Source organism: Phacochoerus africanus, chromosome 8 (assembly GCF_016906955.1).
Source record: "Phacochoerus africanus isolate WHEZ1 chromosome 8, ROS_Pafr_v1, whole genome shotgun sequence".
NCBI classification, from domain to species: Eukaryota; Metazoa; Chordata; class Mammalia; order Artiodactyla; family Suidae; genus Phacochoerus; species Phacochoerus africanus.
Genome location: NC_062551.1, coordinates 51105828 through 51122689, shown reverse-complemented (window position 1 = coordinate 51122689; position 16862 = coordinate 51105828). Strand labels below are relative to the sequence as shown.

Genomic DNA, 16862 nt, shown 5'->3' with positions numbered 1-16862 from the left:
GGCTTTTGGGGTCTTGGAGTCTGCTCTTCTTTTTACAGCTTCTAGTTCAGTGGGGGTAATAGCTTCCTGCTGTTGCTAACTCCTGGGTGCTGCTTAATCCCATGTCAGTGTTCTCATTTCTCTGCCTCCACCTCTCTCAATAGTCTCTCTGTGAAACCCTTCTCCTCACTCCCTTTGAATAGACCATCTGCTTCTTGCCTCCACCCTGACCGATGCAGCTATTTTACTGCATCCTACTAGAGATGAGGGAAGGGAGGCTCAGACACTTTAAGACATTGGTCCAGGATGTCATAGATGATACCCAGCGGAGCTGTGATCCTTGCCCAGACCATCAAAATTCTCAGCCACGAAACTGTACTGTCCAGAGTAATCCCTACCCCTGTGTCTCGCGCTTCCTCGAATTAATTTTCCATGTTGCTTAGGGCACGGAGGCAAACCCTTGGAGTCTGGCTGCAGGCCCTACACGCATGCCCACCTCACTGTCATGCGTCTCACTGGACTGATCACTATGGCAGTAAGAACATCAGCTCCAGTCCTAAAACACTGAAAATTTTGACTTATTAATAAAAAGAAACTTTTGCAAAGTTAAAAAGTAACCAAACACCCACACAATCAAAAGGATAATAACATACCAGGAAAGATTATTTGCAACTGCTATCACAGATGAAGAGGCCATTTCACTAATATATAAAGAGCTCCTAGGGAGTTCCCGTCGTGGCACAGTGGTTAACGAATCCGACTAGGAATCATGAGGTTGCGGGTTCAGTCCCAGGCCTTGCTCAGTGGGTTAACGATCCGGCGTTGCCGTGAGCTGTGGTGTAGGTCACAGATGCAGCTCGGATCCCGCATTGCTGTGGCTCTGGTGTAGGCCGGCAGCTGTAGCTCCTATTCGACCTCTAGCATGGGAACCTCCATTTGCCGCAGGAGCAGCCCTAGAAATGGCAAAAAGACCAAAAAAAAAAAAAAAAAAGAAAGAGCTCCTAGATATCAATAAGAAAAATATCAGGAGTTATATTACTGCTGTGGGACAGCAGGTTAAAGATTGGGGACTGCAGTGGTTCTGGTTGCTGGGGAGGCGTGGTTTCAGTCCTTGGCCCAATGCAGTGGGTTAAAGGACCCAGTGTTGCTGTGGCTGCAGTATAGGTTGCAGCTGTATCTTGGATTCAGTCCCTGACCTGGGACCTTCCATAGGCCCAGGTGCAGCCAAAAAAAAAAAAGAAAAAAAATCAGCAACCTAAGAGGAAAATGTTCAAAAGATATGGGTAGGAGGCTCTTAGAAAAGAACATTCAGGAGTTCCCACTGTGACTCAGTGGTAATAAATCTGACTAATATCCATGAGGATGTGTGTTTGATCCGTGAGGATATGTGTTCGATCCATGGCCCTGCTCAGTGGGTTAAGAATCCCACGTTGCTGTGGCTGTGGTGTAGGCCAGCAGGTGCAGCTCCTATTCGACCCCTTCCCTGAGAATTTCCATATGCCGAGGGTGGAGCCCTAAAAAGCAAAAAAAAAAAAAAAAAAAAAAGAACAAAAAAGATTGAGAAAAGAAAATTCAAATGTCTCTTGACATAGGGAAGATATTCAATTGTACTCATAGTAAGAGAAATGCAAATTAAGACAAACCAAGATTATACTTTTCACCTGTCAGGTTGGCAAAGACCCAAACGTTTGATGACATGTGTCGGTGAGGCTGAGCATAAAGGGAAGCTCTCACACAGCAGCTGGCAGGACCCCATGTAGAGGGCAGCATGGCAAAGTCTTTTTTTTTTTTTTTAATGATTTTTATTTTTTCAGTCATAGCTGGTCTGGCAAAGTCTTTCACACTGAAAAATCCCCACATCCTTTGACCCTATGAGTCATCATCAGGGAATGTGTTCTACAGATTCACCTTCCAATATGAAATGATGACTCAGGCACAGGGTTATCTGCCACATATTGTTTGTGATGGAAAAGCCTAGAAATACCCAACTGCTTATCTACAAGGGACTGATTAAACTATGGTCTATTCACACAATGGGACAATACAGCCATACCAAAGGAGACGGAAGAACTTGGGGTGAATAGTTAAGACACAAATGCAAGCTGGGAACCCCTTATATGGTGTGCTAGCTTTGGGGTGAAAATGGGAGAAAGTAAATATGTATTTTCATTTCCTTGAAATAAAGACTGTCTGGAAGGATATATAAAATAGTGGTCATTGGGGAGTTCCCGTCGTGGCCCGGTGGTTAACGAATCCGACTAGGAACCATGAGGTTGTGGGTTCGATCCCTGGCCTTGCTCAGGGGGTTAAGGATCCGGCGTTGCCGTGAGCTGTGGTGTAGGTTGCAGACGTGGCTTGGATCCCGTGTTGCTGTGGCTCTGGCGTAGGCCAGCGGCTGCAGCTCCGATTAGACCCCTAGCCTGGGAACCTCCATATGCCACGGGAAGCGGCCCTAGAAAAGGCAAAAAGACAAAAAAAAAAATAGGTGGTCATCGGGGCACGTAGGGCGGGGAGGGAAGGGAAATTAGGAAGTGAGGGAAGGGAGGACAGAGGCTTTTATGTTGTTGAGACTGGAGCATTGGAATTAATTATTCAAAAATTCAAAAATCAAGTAAAGTTTAAATAAATGAAATAAATATAAACTAGGTTCTTTCTTTCTTCTTCTTTTTTTTTAATGTCCACACCTGTGGCATATGGAATTTCCCAGGCCAGGGAATGAATTCAAGCCACAGCTACAGCAATGCCAGATCCTTTAACCCACAGCATGGGGCCAGGGATCGAACCCATGCCTCTGCACTGACCCGAGCTGCTGCAGTCGGATTCCTAACCCACGGCGCCACAGCAAGCACTCCCTAAAGAGGTTCTTAATTATCTTGCATACAGTTCAGAATGCAGGCTACAGAACTGGACTGCCAGCATGCACGGCCCAAAACATTAGCTCTGGCGACGTTTGGAAAGTGACTTAACCTTTCTGAGACTCGGTTTCCTCATCTATAAAATGAGAATAATCACGTCTATAATAACAATAATAATAATAATGTCTAGGGATGATTTTGCCCCTGCCCCAGGGGACATTGGAAATGTCTGGGAATCTTATTGATTGTCACGACTTAGGGGTGCTACTGACCTCTGGTGGGTAGAGAAGCCATGGATGCTGTTAAACATCCTGCTGTGCACGGGACAGCCCCGCAACAGCAAGGAGTCATCGAGTCCAAAATGTCAGCAGGGCTGATGTTCAGAAGCCCTGATCTAATGCTTATAAGGGGCTTAGACCAGTGATCGCCAGATAAATGCTGGACATTGTAATTATCATCATTATTGTCATTCTTGCCCTCACACTTGCAAGGCCTGGCTGTACTGTAAATACGCCTTTAGGATTAAAAAAAAAAAAAAAAAAAGGCAGTATCATAAATGAATGAGAAGGAGTGGTCAGAACAACGCCCAGAGCAGGTGGTGGCACCATCTGTGACAAATGTGCTATGGGAGGGTGTGTGTGTGTGTGTGTGTGTGTGTGTGTGTGTGTGTGTGTGTGGTCTCAGAAGGCAGCTTCTCGTGATCCGCTGACACCTACATGCTGGCTTAATGATGAAGACTGCCAAACTCTCCCACCCATCACCCCAGTGACCCCCTCAACAACACTGAGGTTGGTGCTCGTCTATTTTGCAGGCAGGGAAACTGCGACACGGCAAGTGCGAGTCTCAGAGCCAAGGGCATAAGTGGAGAGTTGGGAGTTATCCCACCATAGGGGTTCCTTGGGGGCGCTCATGGTCCACCTCCCACCTCCACTGATTTTCCTCTTTGAGTTGGCAGCTGGTGTGACTTTTCTACTTTCCTGCTCATAAACCTTCCATGGCTCCCCCGTGCCCTCAGGACAGGGTGCAGACTCTTCCACCTGCCACTCCTGCTATGTCTTCATGCTTCTCTCACCACTCTTCCTTCAATCAGATTGAACTCTGTGCCATTGCTCTGGCCTCCAGGCCCCTGTGCATGCCGTTCCCCTAACCTAGAATGCTGTTCCCTCCCCCCCAGCTCTTTATATAGTTGTGATGCAAGTTTTGGCCTAGGCATCCCACCCGTGTGAAATCTTCCCTGACCCTCAGGTATGCTTGGGAATAGATACTGCCATGTTTGGGCAGGGGCTTTAATTGACTAGATGGGGTGATGGGAGCTTTTGCAAAAGTGACAGGAATAAAGCGTTATCCAAGTATCTGCCCAGGGTTTTGTGTTTCCATCTTGATGGAAAAGTTTCACCATCTTCTGCTTTTATGAAACAAAAAGCACAGGGATGCAGTTTGCATAGCTGATGTCCTATCTCTCTGAGGTCCTATTTGGATTTTGACAGCTTTGAAAGGTCCTCCCCCAGTCACCACCTCCCTAGCTTCAGACTGAACCCTCTCCTCTGGGTCTCCCTCCCCGCACCCCTTCCTGCGCCACCCACTCTGGGTCATCCCTGTCCGGAGATGAGTCTGTCTTTCCTCTGGACTGTGAGCTCCAGAAAGGCAGGGCTGGGGCTGTCTTGGTCACTGCTGTGTCCCCAGCACCACCCAGCACAGGCTGGGCACAGAGCGGGCACCAGACGTGTTTGCTGAATAAGTGATCGAAGGGGAAGATTCCAGCTCACGGGGTGGGCATTTGGAGATCAGGTTCTGACTCTGACTCAGCCGCAGGTGCCTGGTTATTCGGGGACTGTCCCTAAGGCATCTTAAGAGGAAAGCCTCACATCTTAGTCATCCTTACTCCAGCTGGCGTGAGATTGTAGTCTCATTTGTAGACTGTGAGGCCGCTGGACCTGGGTTCATAGCACTGACTCTGCCACTTATTATTTCTGGGCTCTGAGCTTCAGTTTACCCACTCATCAAGGAGGGTGGTTGATAGTGACCGTTTCACAGGAGCGCTTGAGGTTCAATGAGATTGGGAATTTTCAGGGCTGAGGACAGTGCAACTTAGGATATATATATATTAGAATACATACATATAGGCGTTCCCATTATGGCTCAGTGGTAATAAACCCAACTACTATCCATGAGGATGTGGGTTGGATCCTTGGCATTGCTCAGTGGGTTAAGGATCTGCGTTGCTGTGAGCTGTGGCATGGGTTGTGGACCCGGCTTGGATCCCATGTTACTGTGGCTGTGGTGTAGGCTGGCAGCCGTAGCTCTGACTTGACCCCTAACCTGGGCGCTTCCACATGCCCAGGGTGCGGTCCTAAAAAGACAAAAAAAAAATACATGTATACATAGAATACCTAAATATCTTATATGTAACATATGTAAGGTCTGTGTAACTTATATATAAGATCTACGTAATATAATAATACCCTCTATATGGAATACCCATAAAACATATGAAATATATAAAGCATATGTATGGAATTTCAGATCTGGAAACTTAGAGACGATTCCAGGACTTGTACTCAACAGGAGCATGGCCATTTCATTTCATCTCCAACCTTTCATCAGATTAGAAAAACGATTCAGTTTTTCCCCATTTGAGTCCAGGACACTCCCTGAATCACAGTGTGTGTACATATATGTGTGTGTGTACACATATGTGTGTGTGTATATATATATTTATAAATGGTAAGCCTGACTCTCCCATTGTCTTGAAATCTGCCCAGAGATTCCAGAGGCTGAGAACAAAATCACAGATGCCAAGACCCCCCATTCACAGCAGAGGTCTAGCCGACAGGTTACCCATCACTGGTTCTGCCAGCACCAGCCGCTCCCCACCCCGCCCCCCTCCAGCCTTGGGAAGGGAGACCACGTGTTCCTGGAGGGGAGGAGGTGGTGCGGGGTGACGCTTCCTGGGGGAGAGGTGAGAAAGAATCGGGGGTCCTCCCCGGGGTGGGGGTGGGGCTGGCCTCCACCCCTGCCAAGTGACGGTGGCTCTAAGGGAATCAGTTGGAGAGCTGGAGATGTGAGCTGGACCTATGGGACGTAGACCTATAAGACTCCAGGCGAGGGATGGAGAAGAGGCTGGTGTGGGCGGAGGAAGGGGGGGTGCTGGGTGGAAATGGCCCATCCCCCCAGCATTTGGTGGGACAACAAAGGCATCCAGGAATTTCCACTGAGCCAGTGCAGATGCCTCTGAAGAGAGTCCACTGGAGGCTGTCCCAGCAAAGACCCTCATGGGAGATGACTTGCTGGGTCGGTCCCCACGCAGAGAGCTAACATCATTCCTTAGTCACACAGAAGGTCACGTCCCCACCTTACAATGACAGCAGCCAAGTGGAAACTTTCCTGCCCCCTCCTGGCCTTCCCCCCTCTGCCCACAGCCTTGGGGCGCCACGGACCTCAGCTCTGGGTGGGAGCTAGAGCACAAAGAGAAGAATGGGAACGGGGCCTACCACGTCCCACCAGGGTCTCACTGCGCTCTGACCCAGGCCAGAGCTGGAGTGGGGGGAGGCGAGGCCTTAAACTGGGTGGAGATTGGGGTTTTGAAATGACACAGAACCAGACTTTTAAGATCCGGAAAAAGACATAATTTACTATCTGAGAGGTGGATGCATGTGGTCTCTGGAAAGTGTGGTGGTTTTGGTGGCTAGACCATCTGGGTTTAAAACCTCTTCCTGGTACTTCCAAGCTGTGTGGCCTGGGGAAGACCCATAACCTCTCTGTGCCATGGTTTTTCCCTCTGTGGAACGGGAATCATATAGTCCTTGCCTCATGGGGTTAAGAATTAAATGTTACTGCAATGAAGCCCTTAGAACAGGCTGGCACATGCAAGGATTCAGTCACAATGATCTCTTTACAGTATGACCGTTATTACTATTGTTGTTGTTGTTATTTAAAATTATTATTAGATGTGGCCACCTGGGGCGAGACAGGATGCTCTAGTAGAAAGGGGCTGGGAAGGGGTCCTGAATTCTGATTTTTGCCTTTGCCAGCCGCAGGCTTTTGAGTGAGCGATCCCACTTCTCTCGGAGCCTCATTTTCCTCCTTTGTAAAAGGGGTTAACTGGACGGCCTTTTGGGGATTTCAAGAGCTCTCGTGCACACCGGGTGCCCGCGCTGCATGGGCTCTAAACCGACCCAAGTCAGAGCTCAGAGTTGGGATGTCCCGGGATGTCCCCTCCTAGTCCCCAACCCGTTGGGTGCAGCCCGTGTCTCTGACGTACCTGTGAGAAGCAGCGTCTTCCAGGCAGGGCTGTGGCCGTAGCCGGCGCCCAGAGGACACCGCATGCCGCGTTCTGTCCACCCTGTGCCGCGCAGGTGAGGTGGTGCTGTCAGAAGTGAGGTCTCGAAGACCATACAGTGAAGTAAGAGGCCTTGGCCCCGCCCCCGCCCTGGCCACGCCTCTCGTTCCCTGGCCACACCTCCACCACCCCCAGGCTTCTGGGTCCAACTGTGGGCTGGAAGGTCACCGCCCGATGTGTGATCTTTAGCGCTGAGTTGGTGGCCGTGGTGGGTGGGGAGCGGGCTGGGCAGGGTCCTTGGAGAAGGGGCTCTGGGGTTTCGCTCTCCTCTCACTGCCTCCCCCCCCCGCCCCCTCCAGGCCTGGAGAATGATGACGATGGAGGGTGGGGCGGGATTGTCCTGCCCCTGCAACCCCACTGCAGAGGCGAGGACCGGCCAAAGGTCATCAGGTAGTGGGTGGCTGGGCTTCTGCTGGCCTCCTGGCTGTCTTTGCTCCAGACTCTGTGATCCTTGGCTCTGAGCTTCTGTAAAATCTAAGTGTTAGGAATACTGCCTGCCCCAGGGCCGGAGGGGCCCATGGACAGCAGGTGCCTGGCATATTTTAGGTGCTCCATAAATGGCCGAAGCTAATAACGCTAATTAGTATTGGTATCCAGGATATTCTGGAGTCGTGTTCAGAAGCCCTTTCTCAGGGCTTTGCTCATACTGTATCCTGAGCTTTGGATTCTGGAAGGATAAGCCACCCACGCCCCTTTCTCTCATCCTTTTAACCTTTCAGGCCCTTTCTGTCCTTCTCAAGTTAATAATTGTATTGCCCAAATAATAGCTGGTGTTCACGGTTGCCTTTTTATAATTGTTGGTTTGATTGAATCCTCATAGCAACCGTGAGGGGTTAGTGTGATCAGCCTCATTTTCCAGCGGTGCACAGAGGCTAAGGAATTCACCTAACGTCACAGCGATCCGTAATGGCTTTTGTCAGGTCTTCGGGTGAGACACTTCAGGGCCTTAGCACGTGTTACTCCTTTTCAGAGGTTTTACACGGATTATCTCATGGCTGCCTGCATCTCATTATCCCAGGCTCCGATCAAATATCAACCCTCCCCAAAAGCATTTCCTAACACCCACTGCAAATTCGGTCCCCACTGTCTCGCTAGCAGGACACACTGCTTTATTTTCTTTACCGTGTTTGCTGGATCTGAGATGATTTATTTCTCTGTCCACTTGTTTATCATCTGTCTCTTCTCTTCCGCATCCACCTCCCTAAGGAGAATGTCGGATCCAGGAGGATGGCGATTTTTTCTGGCTCACAACAGTGTTCCCGGCGTCTCGCATAGTACCTGACAGGTCATGGGCGCCCAAGAAGTTTCCTTCGGTGAATGCATGAAAGAATAAGTGAGTGAGGTTGGAATTTGAACTCCTATCTGACTCAGAAGTTCGTGCTGCTCTCTCCCAGAGACATCTAGGTTCTCCCCCACCCTGGAGCAAAGTTTCCCCTGTGAGACTCTAAAAGTAGTCATTATCAAGTGAATTGGTTATGTCTTTTTTTTTATTCTGTCTGTCTTTTTAGGGTCACACCCGTGACATATGGAGGCTCCCAGGCTAGGGGTCAAATCAGAGCTACAATCCTGGCCTACACCACGGCCACAGCAATGTGGGATCTGAGCCATGTCTGTGCCCTACACCACAGCTCACGGCAACGCCAGATCCTTAACCCACTGAGCGAGGCCAGGGACTGAACCCTCATCTTCATGGATACAAGTCGGGTTCGTTAACCACTGAGTCACGTCAGGAACTCTGACTTGGTTATGTCTTAATTAGTATTAGCCATACTGTTTCTTCATGATTTTTCTGAAAGCATCAGCTAGGGTGACTAGCCAGGCCAGGGGGGAACTGGTGGGTAGTAAGCAAATATTTGCAACACGATTAATAACCATCTGTGGATGAAGACTCTGTGGTTTCTGCTTTATTCTTTTTCCAGGTAACAGCACCTGGAGCTTCTTTTGGGAAACCAACCTTCTTTTGGTTCCAGGGAACTGAGGGGCCCAGTCCCGACCTATCTGAGCCCTTCACTCTCCAACCACAGTGACTGGGGGAAAGCTGGACATGTGACCCAAGCCTGGCCAATCAGACTCTTTCAACCCCATGCCTCAGTGATTTTTTTTTTTTTTTTGGTCTTTTTAAGATCGCACCCAGGGGCATGTGGAGGTTCCCAGGCTAGGGGTCCAATCGGAGCTGCACCTGCCAGTCTACACTCATGGCAATGCCAGATCTGTAACCCACTGAGCAAGGCCAGGGATCATACCTGTGTCCTTATGGGTGCTGGTCAGATTTGTTTTTGCTGAGCCAGGACAGGGACTCCCTCAGTGATTTTTTGAGTCTTAGGCATATGACCCAGAGCAGGCCAAGGAGGACCAGGATGAAGACTTTTATTGGAACTCTGGGGAAGACAGCACTTCTTTCTGCTGGGCTTGCTAAGCTGAAGGGATCTGAGTGTGGAGCTGCAGGGGGTCCTCTTTTTACCCTGAGTAGAGAGGCTGTGTAAGAATGAGGCCAACACATAGGAAAGCATAGCCAGTAGATGGACAGAAATTTTTAGTGACATCATTAAAAAACATCTAGATCCAGGAGTTCCTGTCGTGGCTCAGTGGTCAACGATTCCACCTAGGAACCATGAGGTTGTGGGTTCGATCCCTGGCCTTGCTCAGTGGGTTAAGGATCCAGCGTTGCCATGAGCTGTGGTGTAGTCTGTGGATGTGGCTTGGATCTGATGTTGCTGTGGCGGTGGTGTAGGCTGGTGGCAACAGCTCCTGTTCAACCCCTAGACTGGGAACCTCCATATGCTGCAGGTGTGGCCCTAAAAAAAAAAAGGCAAAAAAAAAGTAGAGGTAAGAGGGCCAGGAGCAATTACATACATAGCTAGCTTTTACAGTCCAACCAAGGTAGGATGGAGTTTAAATAGACTCTTGCTTACATTCCAAGAAATGGCTAAATTACGCACATAGAAATCATAGCAAACCATCATCAAGTCCAATTCTACTTGGCAAAGAAATGACTGCTTAAGTAGGAAGAAAGAATGCAAATGGCAGATGTAATAGCTTATAAGTCACTTCTCTCTCATGAGGGTCAGATAGCTTAGTCTACCATCGCTACTGCCGTCATGTAGGTATTATGTAGCTCCTAATATGATGTACTAAGAAGGGTGCTTCACTTCTCTGGGCTTTCTTCCCACATAACCATAACCCGAGTCTGAGAAAGGCTCAGACAAATCCAAATCAAGGGACTTCTCCATAATATCTGACCACTCATCCTCAAAATGATCACGGTTATGAAAGACAAAGTAAGACTGAGAAAAGGAGACTCTGGAGTTAAAGAAAACGAAATGTGATACATTATCCTGGATTATATCCTGAAGGAGAAGAGAAGACATTAATGGAAAAATTGGTGAAATTAGAATAAAATCTAGAGTTTCATTTAAAAAAAACCAAAACCATGATTCCCACTTGGAGGAAATAATCTTGCCATGATTGCTAGCATTTACAGAGAATGCAACTCTGAGTGGGCCATTGCTCTAAACACTTTACATCTTTTAGCTCATTTATCCCCTCAACAGCTGTCTGAGGCAAGTGCCACCATTCTCCCATTACAGAGGAGGAAACCGAGGCAGTGAGAGGGTCAGTGATGTGTCCAAGGCCACACAGCTGGGGAGGACTGAGCATCAGATTACGGAGTCCGTGATCTTAAACATTCTATCCCACACTCTTTTAAGGTCATTTGGGGCTCCTAACATCCCTAAGGTGGCAGATACTATTGTTTATTTATTTATTTTTTTTATAGGAGAAACTAGAGAAACATGCATGAGGTTAAATAAATTGTTCAATGTCACACTCATCTAAGTCACATTCTCCCCAAACCAGCCTCACTTCCTTCCTCCTATCCCATCCTTGTGCTTTTCCTGAGGCGCAAGGAAATGCGCCTGTTTCCTGTTTCCTTGGCTCCTTGAGTGCCTGTAGCATCATTTATTTCTCCTGGTGAGTGTGTGAGTGAGACAGGGAGAGAGAAAGAGAGAGTCCGAGAGGGAGAAAAAGAGGGAGATGGTGTGTTGAAAGAGAGCGGGGATGGAGTTCCTGTCGTGGCTCAGTGGTTAACGAATCCGACTAGGAACCATGAGGTTTCGGGTTTGATCCCTAGCATCGCTCAGTGGGTTAAGGATCTGGCGTTGCCGTGAGCTGTGGTGTAGGTTGCAGATGTGGCTCGGATCCCACGTTGCTGTGGCTCTGGTGTAGGCCGGCGGCTACAGCTCCGATTCGACCCCTAGCCTGGGAACCTCCATATGCTGCTGGAGTGTCCCTAGAAAAGGCAAAAAGACAAAAAAAAAAGAGAGAGAGAGAGAGCGGGAGAGCATCATTTTAGTCAGTGCTGGGCAGTTTGGGACAAAACTGAATTGAAGGCCAAAAGAATCTCCTGTCCTGCCAGGGGCTAAGTTTGGATGGGGAAAACCTTTTTTTCTTCGATCCTGCTGTGTAGCATTGAGAACTATGTCTAGATACTTACATCGCAACACAACAATGGGAGGAAAAAGTATGTATACGTGTATGTGTAACTTGGTCCTCATGCTGTACATCGGAAAAAAAAAAAGTTGCAAAGCTCAAAAAACAAAACAAAACTTTTTTTTTTTTCCTTTCTTGGCCATACCCACGGCACGTGGAAATTCCTGGGCCAGCTATTGCACCCATGCCACAGCAGTGACCAAGCCGAAGCAGTGACAATGACAGATCCTTAACCCACTGAGCCACAGAGGAACTTCTGGGTGGGAAAAGTCTTATCCTACATGTTTCACTTTTTTTCATCTTCTTCTACTTTTTTTTTTCTTTTTCGGGCCACACCTGTGGCATGTGGAAGTTCCCAGGCCTGGGGTCCAACTGAAGCTGCCGAAGCCGACCTCCATCACAGCCACAGCAACGCCAGAGCTGAGTCACATCTGTGACCTGCAAGGCAACGCCAGATCCTTAACCCACCGAGCCAGGCTAGGGATCAAACTCACGTCCTCACGGAACTGTGACGGGTTCTTAACCCACTGAGCCCCAAGAAATCCAAGCTGTTGTTATTTTGAATCTGTGCAGCCAAAGTGGAAGCTGTTTCCGTTGGAAGCAGTAGAAAGGAGGCAGAGGCCATGGCACATCCATAGGGCCGGGCTTTCTTGTTATTCGGTAATCAAGCCATCATGTCACTTTCTCCTGTATCTCTTTCTCACTCTCAATTATTTCTGCCTACAGGCCAGGATGAGGGGGGATATTCCTTGAGATCTTAAATCTCCACCTAGGTGCTGGTAGAAAAGTAGGTATGAAGAAATCAGAGGTTATCCGGACCTTCTTCTGCAAAGTGGGACTACCTACACCGGGGAAAGACCGGCTGTGGGTTTCCCCCTGGATGTAGGAAGCCGAAGAGAAAATGCCCCAGGGGTTTTAGATGGTGGATGCCTTTGCTCGCCATCTGATACTTCCTCCTTCTGGTACCTGTATGAACAGAGGCTGGGAAGCTAAACCTCTATTTCCTCTCTTCCCTTGAAACCCGGGTTCTGCCAGTCTGACATATGTGCATGAGATTTGGAAAGCGAAATTGAAATGGAGACTCTGCCGCTGATGCTTCTGTCATATTTTGGAAAGCACAGGCACGGACAGGCTGGTGTTTTTTTGCTGAGGCACCACCGGTGACTGGCAAGGTGTGTTTCCCAGAGGCTCTTATCTTTGTGAATCCAGGAAGTGTGATGCGGTTCTGGAGCCACCATGTCCCGTACAGGCCTCCTAGCTTTAGAGCATTTCACAGATGTTATATTTTTCATAAGCTGAAGGTCTCTGGCCACTCCGGGTGAAGCAAACCTGTTGGTGCCACTTTCCAATAACATCTGCTCACTTCACGTCTCTGTGTCGCAAATTCTTGCAAATTTCAAACTTTTTCACTAATATATACATTATATATAATCAATATATAATATATAACATGTATTAAATAAATATATATATATATATATATATTTTTTTTTTTAGGACCGCACCTGTGGCACATGGAGGTTCCCAGGCTAGGGGTCGAATCAGAGCTGTAGCCACTGGCCTACACTACAGCCACAGCAATGGAGGATCTGAGCCACGTCTGTGACCTACATCACAGCTCATGGAAATGCCAGATCCTTAACCCACTGAGCGAGGCTAGGGATCGAACCTGCATCCTCATGGATGCTAGTCAGGTTCGTTAATCACTGAGCCACAACGGGAACTCCTCATTATTATATCTGTTATGTGATCTGTGATCAGGGATCTTTCATATTGCTACTACAACTTGCAAAAGTTAAAATTTTTTAGCAATAAAGTTGTTTGTTTTGGTGGAGTCTGTGGCATGCAGAAGTTCCTGGGCCAGTGATTGAACCCACATCACAGCCGTGACCAAGGCACAACAGTGACAACAATAGATCCTTAGCTGCTAAGCCAGCGAGGAACTCCAATAATAGAGGAGTTTTTTTGTTGTTGTTGTTTGCTTTTTCTAGGGCTGCTCCTGCGGCATGTGGAGGTTCCCAGGCTAGGGGTCCAATCGGAGCTGTAGCCACCAGCCTACGCCACAGCCACAGCAACGTGGGATCCGAGCCGAGTCTGCAACCTACACCACAGCTCACGGCAACACTGGATCCTTAACCCACTGAGCGAGGCCAGGGATCGAACCCTCAACCTTCTGGCTCCCAGTCAGATTCGTTAACCAGTGAGCCATGACAGGAACTCCAGTAATAGAGTATTTTTAAATTAAGGTGTGGGAGTTCCCATCATGGCACAGCAGAAATGAATCCGACTAGTAACCATGAGGTTTCGGGTTCAACCCCTGGCCTCACTCAGTGGGTTATGGACCCGGCATTACCGTGAGCTGTGGTGTAGGTTGAAGATGTGGCCCAGATCCCAAGTTGCTGTGGCTGTGGCGTAGGCCAGCAGCTGTAGCTCTGATTAGACCCCTAGCCTGAGAACCTCCATATGCTGCGAGTGTGGCCCTAAAAAGACAAAAGGCAAAATTAATTAATTAACTAATTAATTAAGGTATGTGCAAGTTTTAAACATAATGCTATTGTACACTTAATAGACTCCAGTGCAGAATAAACATTACTTTTATATGCACAGGGAAACTAAGAAATTCCTATTTCTTTTTAGGGCCACACCTGTGGCATATGGAAGTTCCCAGGCTAGGAGTCAAATCGGAGCTACAGCTGCTGGCCTACACCACAGCCACAGCAATGCAGGACCCGAGCCGCAGTGATCTGATAAGAGGAAAAGACGCCAGCGTTGCACGTGCACAAAGAGAGAAGCTCATCTGAGGACCCGGCAAGGGGCCATCATCCGCTGGCCAAAAAGAGAGGCCTCACAAGAAACCACCTTCTGCCAGCCATTGACTGTGGACTTCCAGCTCCCAGAATATGAGATAAAAAGTTGTCTGTTGTTTAAGTCACCTTGTCTGTAGTATTTTATTATGGCAGCCCACGCAAACTAATACGGCAGATTAATGGGGGCTCTCAAAGGCTGGAACAACATCAATTTTTGAAGTCTAAGCGTCTTAATAGACTACTTTATTAGAAATACAGTTACAAAGAGATTTTCATGAGGCAAAGAGTCTGATTTTCACAAGCTGCAGAAGAGGGAACATTTGCTTTCTTGTTGCTGAGATTTTTGTTACCAGCCTAAAACAGCCCAGAGTTTCAAGGCAAAGTCTTGCAATCGCATTTTTATTTTTATTTATTTATTTTTAGCACTAAGAGGAGGGGAAAGAAGCAGCTTCAACATGGTCAAAACTTTTGGGAATAGGAAATGGGAATAATAGGATTATTAGCAAATAGAACACGAGTTTTGCATCCATCAAGATGAAGAAACAAAATAGGAGAGAAAAGTAACAATTTTAATTGAGCTATTCCAGGATGGCTGTGAACCCAGGCCAGACTTTTGGACTCAATAACCTGTCACTTTAAGCTGAATCCCACTTGGAGGCTGACGGCGATCTGCCTCAGTACAATTGCCTCACCTCTCAGAGAGTTGCATTGGAAAAACTTTTCTTGCAAAATTGAGGAGTCCACAGTGGTGACGACTCCAGTCTTTAAGTCTTACTTGGGGCGGGTGTCTTCCCCTTAAATATGTTCATCTCTTATTTTAAAACCTTTATATCGGAGTTCCCATCGTGCCGCAGTGGTTAACGAATCCGACTAGGAACCATGAGGTTGCGGGTTCGGTATCTGGCCTTGCTCGGTGAGTTAAGGATCCGGCGTTGCCGTGAGCTGTGGCTTAGGCTGCAGACGCGGCTCGGATCTTGCGTTGCTGTGGCTCTGCCATAGGCCGGCAGCTACGCCGGCAGCTACAGCTCCGATTGGACCCCTAGCCTGGGAATCTCCATATGCCGCGGAAAAGGCAAAAAGACCAAAAAAAACAAAACAAAAAACCCCTTATATGGACCTTCCTCTTTGCCACCTCTGTCTCTGTCCCTTACCCCATCCCATGCCTAATTGAGTCTGGATTATGATCAGGTGAGAAAACGGGCCTCCCAAATATCAGTTTAGATGTGTTTTTGGCTGCCACAAATGGATAACTCAATTCAAAATGGTTTAAAACTCTGACATGTATTATCCTATGCAGCAAGGATTCCAATAGTGGTGCGGTTCCGGGTTGGTTAATATAGGGGCTTGGCGATTACACCAAAGACCCAGGTTCTACATCTCCCTTCCCTGCCCTGGGTAGGTTGAACTTGGAGGCTGATTCCCTTCACGGTCCAAGATGGTCACCACCCGGGCCAACTGCAGCTTCGAAGGCGGAAAAGAGGACCAACTGTTCCTAATTTTCTTCAAGAGACAATAAAATCTTTTCCATCGGCCCCCCAGCAGACTTCCTTGCACTTGGCATTGGCCAGAACGTGGTCACATGCCCCTTGCTGGGAAAAGGAGCATCATGATTGGCTCAGCCTTTGACCAATCAGGACTTGTCTTTCCTGGAGGGCTCGGATCCTTAATTCACTGCTGCGGGCGGAGACGGAGGTGGCTCTTCAGCAGCTCTAGGACTCTTGTAACAAGGAAGGTAGGGAGAAATGGGTGCTACGGCGAGGCTTCCCACCAGCCTCCACCAGACTCCCATACCTGCTACATTTGAGAAGGGCATCTTGTTCTCCAAGCCCAGTTTAGAGCCCTCCCTTCCCTTAGTTGCAGCCTAGGTGTCGTCTCTCTGCATTCCTTCACGGTTAAGAGCAGCCCTTTGGAGAGGTCCCCCTGGGCGGCATCTGGGGCCTCCAGCCAAAAGCCACAGGAATGCACCATCTTGAAAGCAGATGTTCTGGCCTTTAGTCAACCGCAGCTTCGGCCCTTACCTCGACGGAAACCTCACGAGAGACTCTGAGCCAGAACTACCCAGGTAAGCTGTTTCCGGATTGCAGAAACTGTGCTTAATTACTGTTTTCTTTAAAGCCATGAATTCTTGGAGTAATTTGTTATACAGCAGTAGAGACACTTGTTCACGGGGAAACTGGGTGGATTCATTAAGGGGATATGTAAACGCTTGTGCTTGGCACAGGGGATAGTGTCAGTTTACATGCTACCTGGAAGTCCCATCGTGGCTCAGCAGAATCTGACTAGTATCCATGGGGACGCACGTTCAATCCCTGGCCTCACCTGGTGGGTTAAGGATCCGATGTTGCCCTGAGCGGTGGTGTAGGTTGCAGACTCGGCTGGGATCTGATGGTTTTG

General features: G+C 48.3%; 1 long non-coding RNA gene across 1 annotated transcript in view; it reads left to right on the top strand.

Annotated features, from left to right (window-relative positions):
- The window catches only part of LOC125132594 (uncharacterized), a 66395-nt gene extending 49870 nt beyond the window's left edge, over positions 1-16525 (top strand). The window contains exon 4 of the long non-coding RNA XR_007136280.1: positions 15868-16525. This is a non-coding gene — a long non-coding RNA (uncharacterized LOC125132594). The remainder of the gene's footprint in view (positions 1-15867) is intronic.
- Positions 16526-16862: the final 337 nt, after the last annotated feature.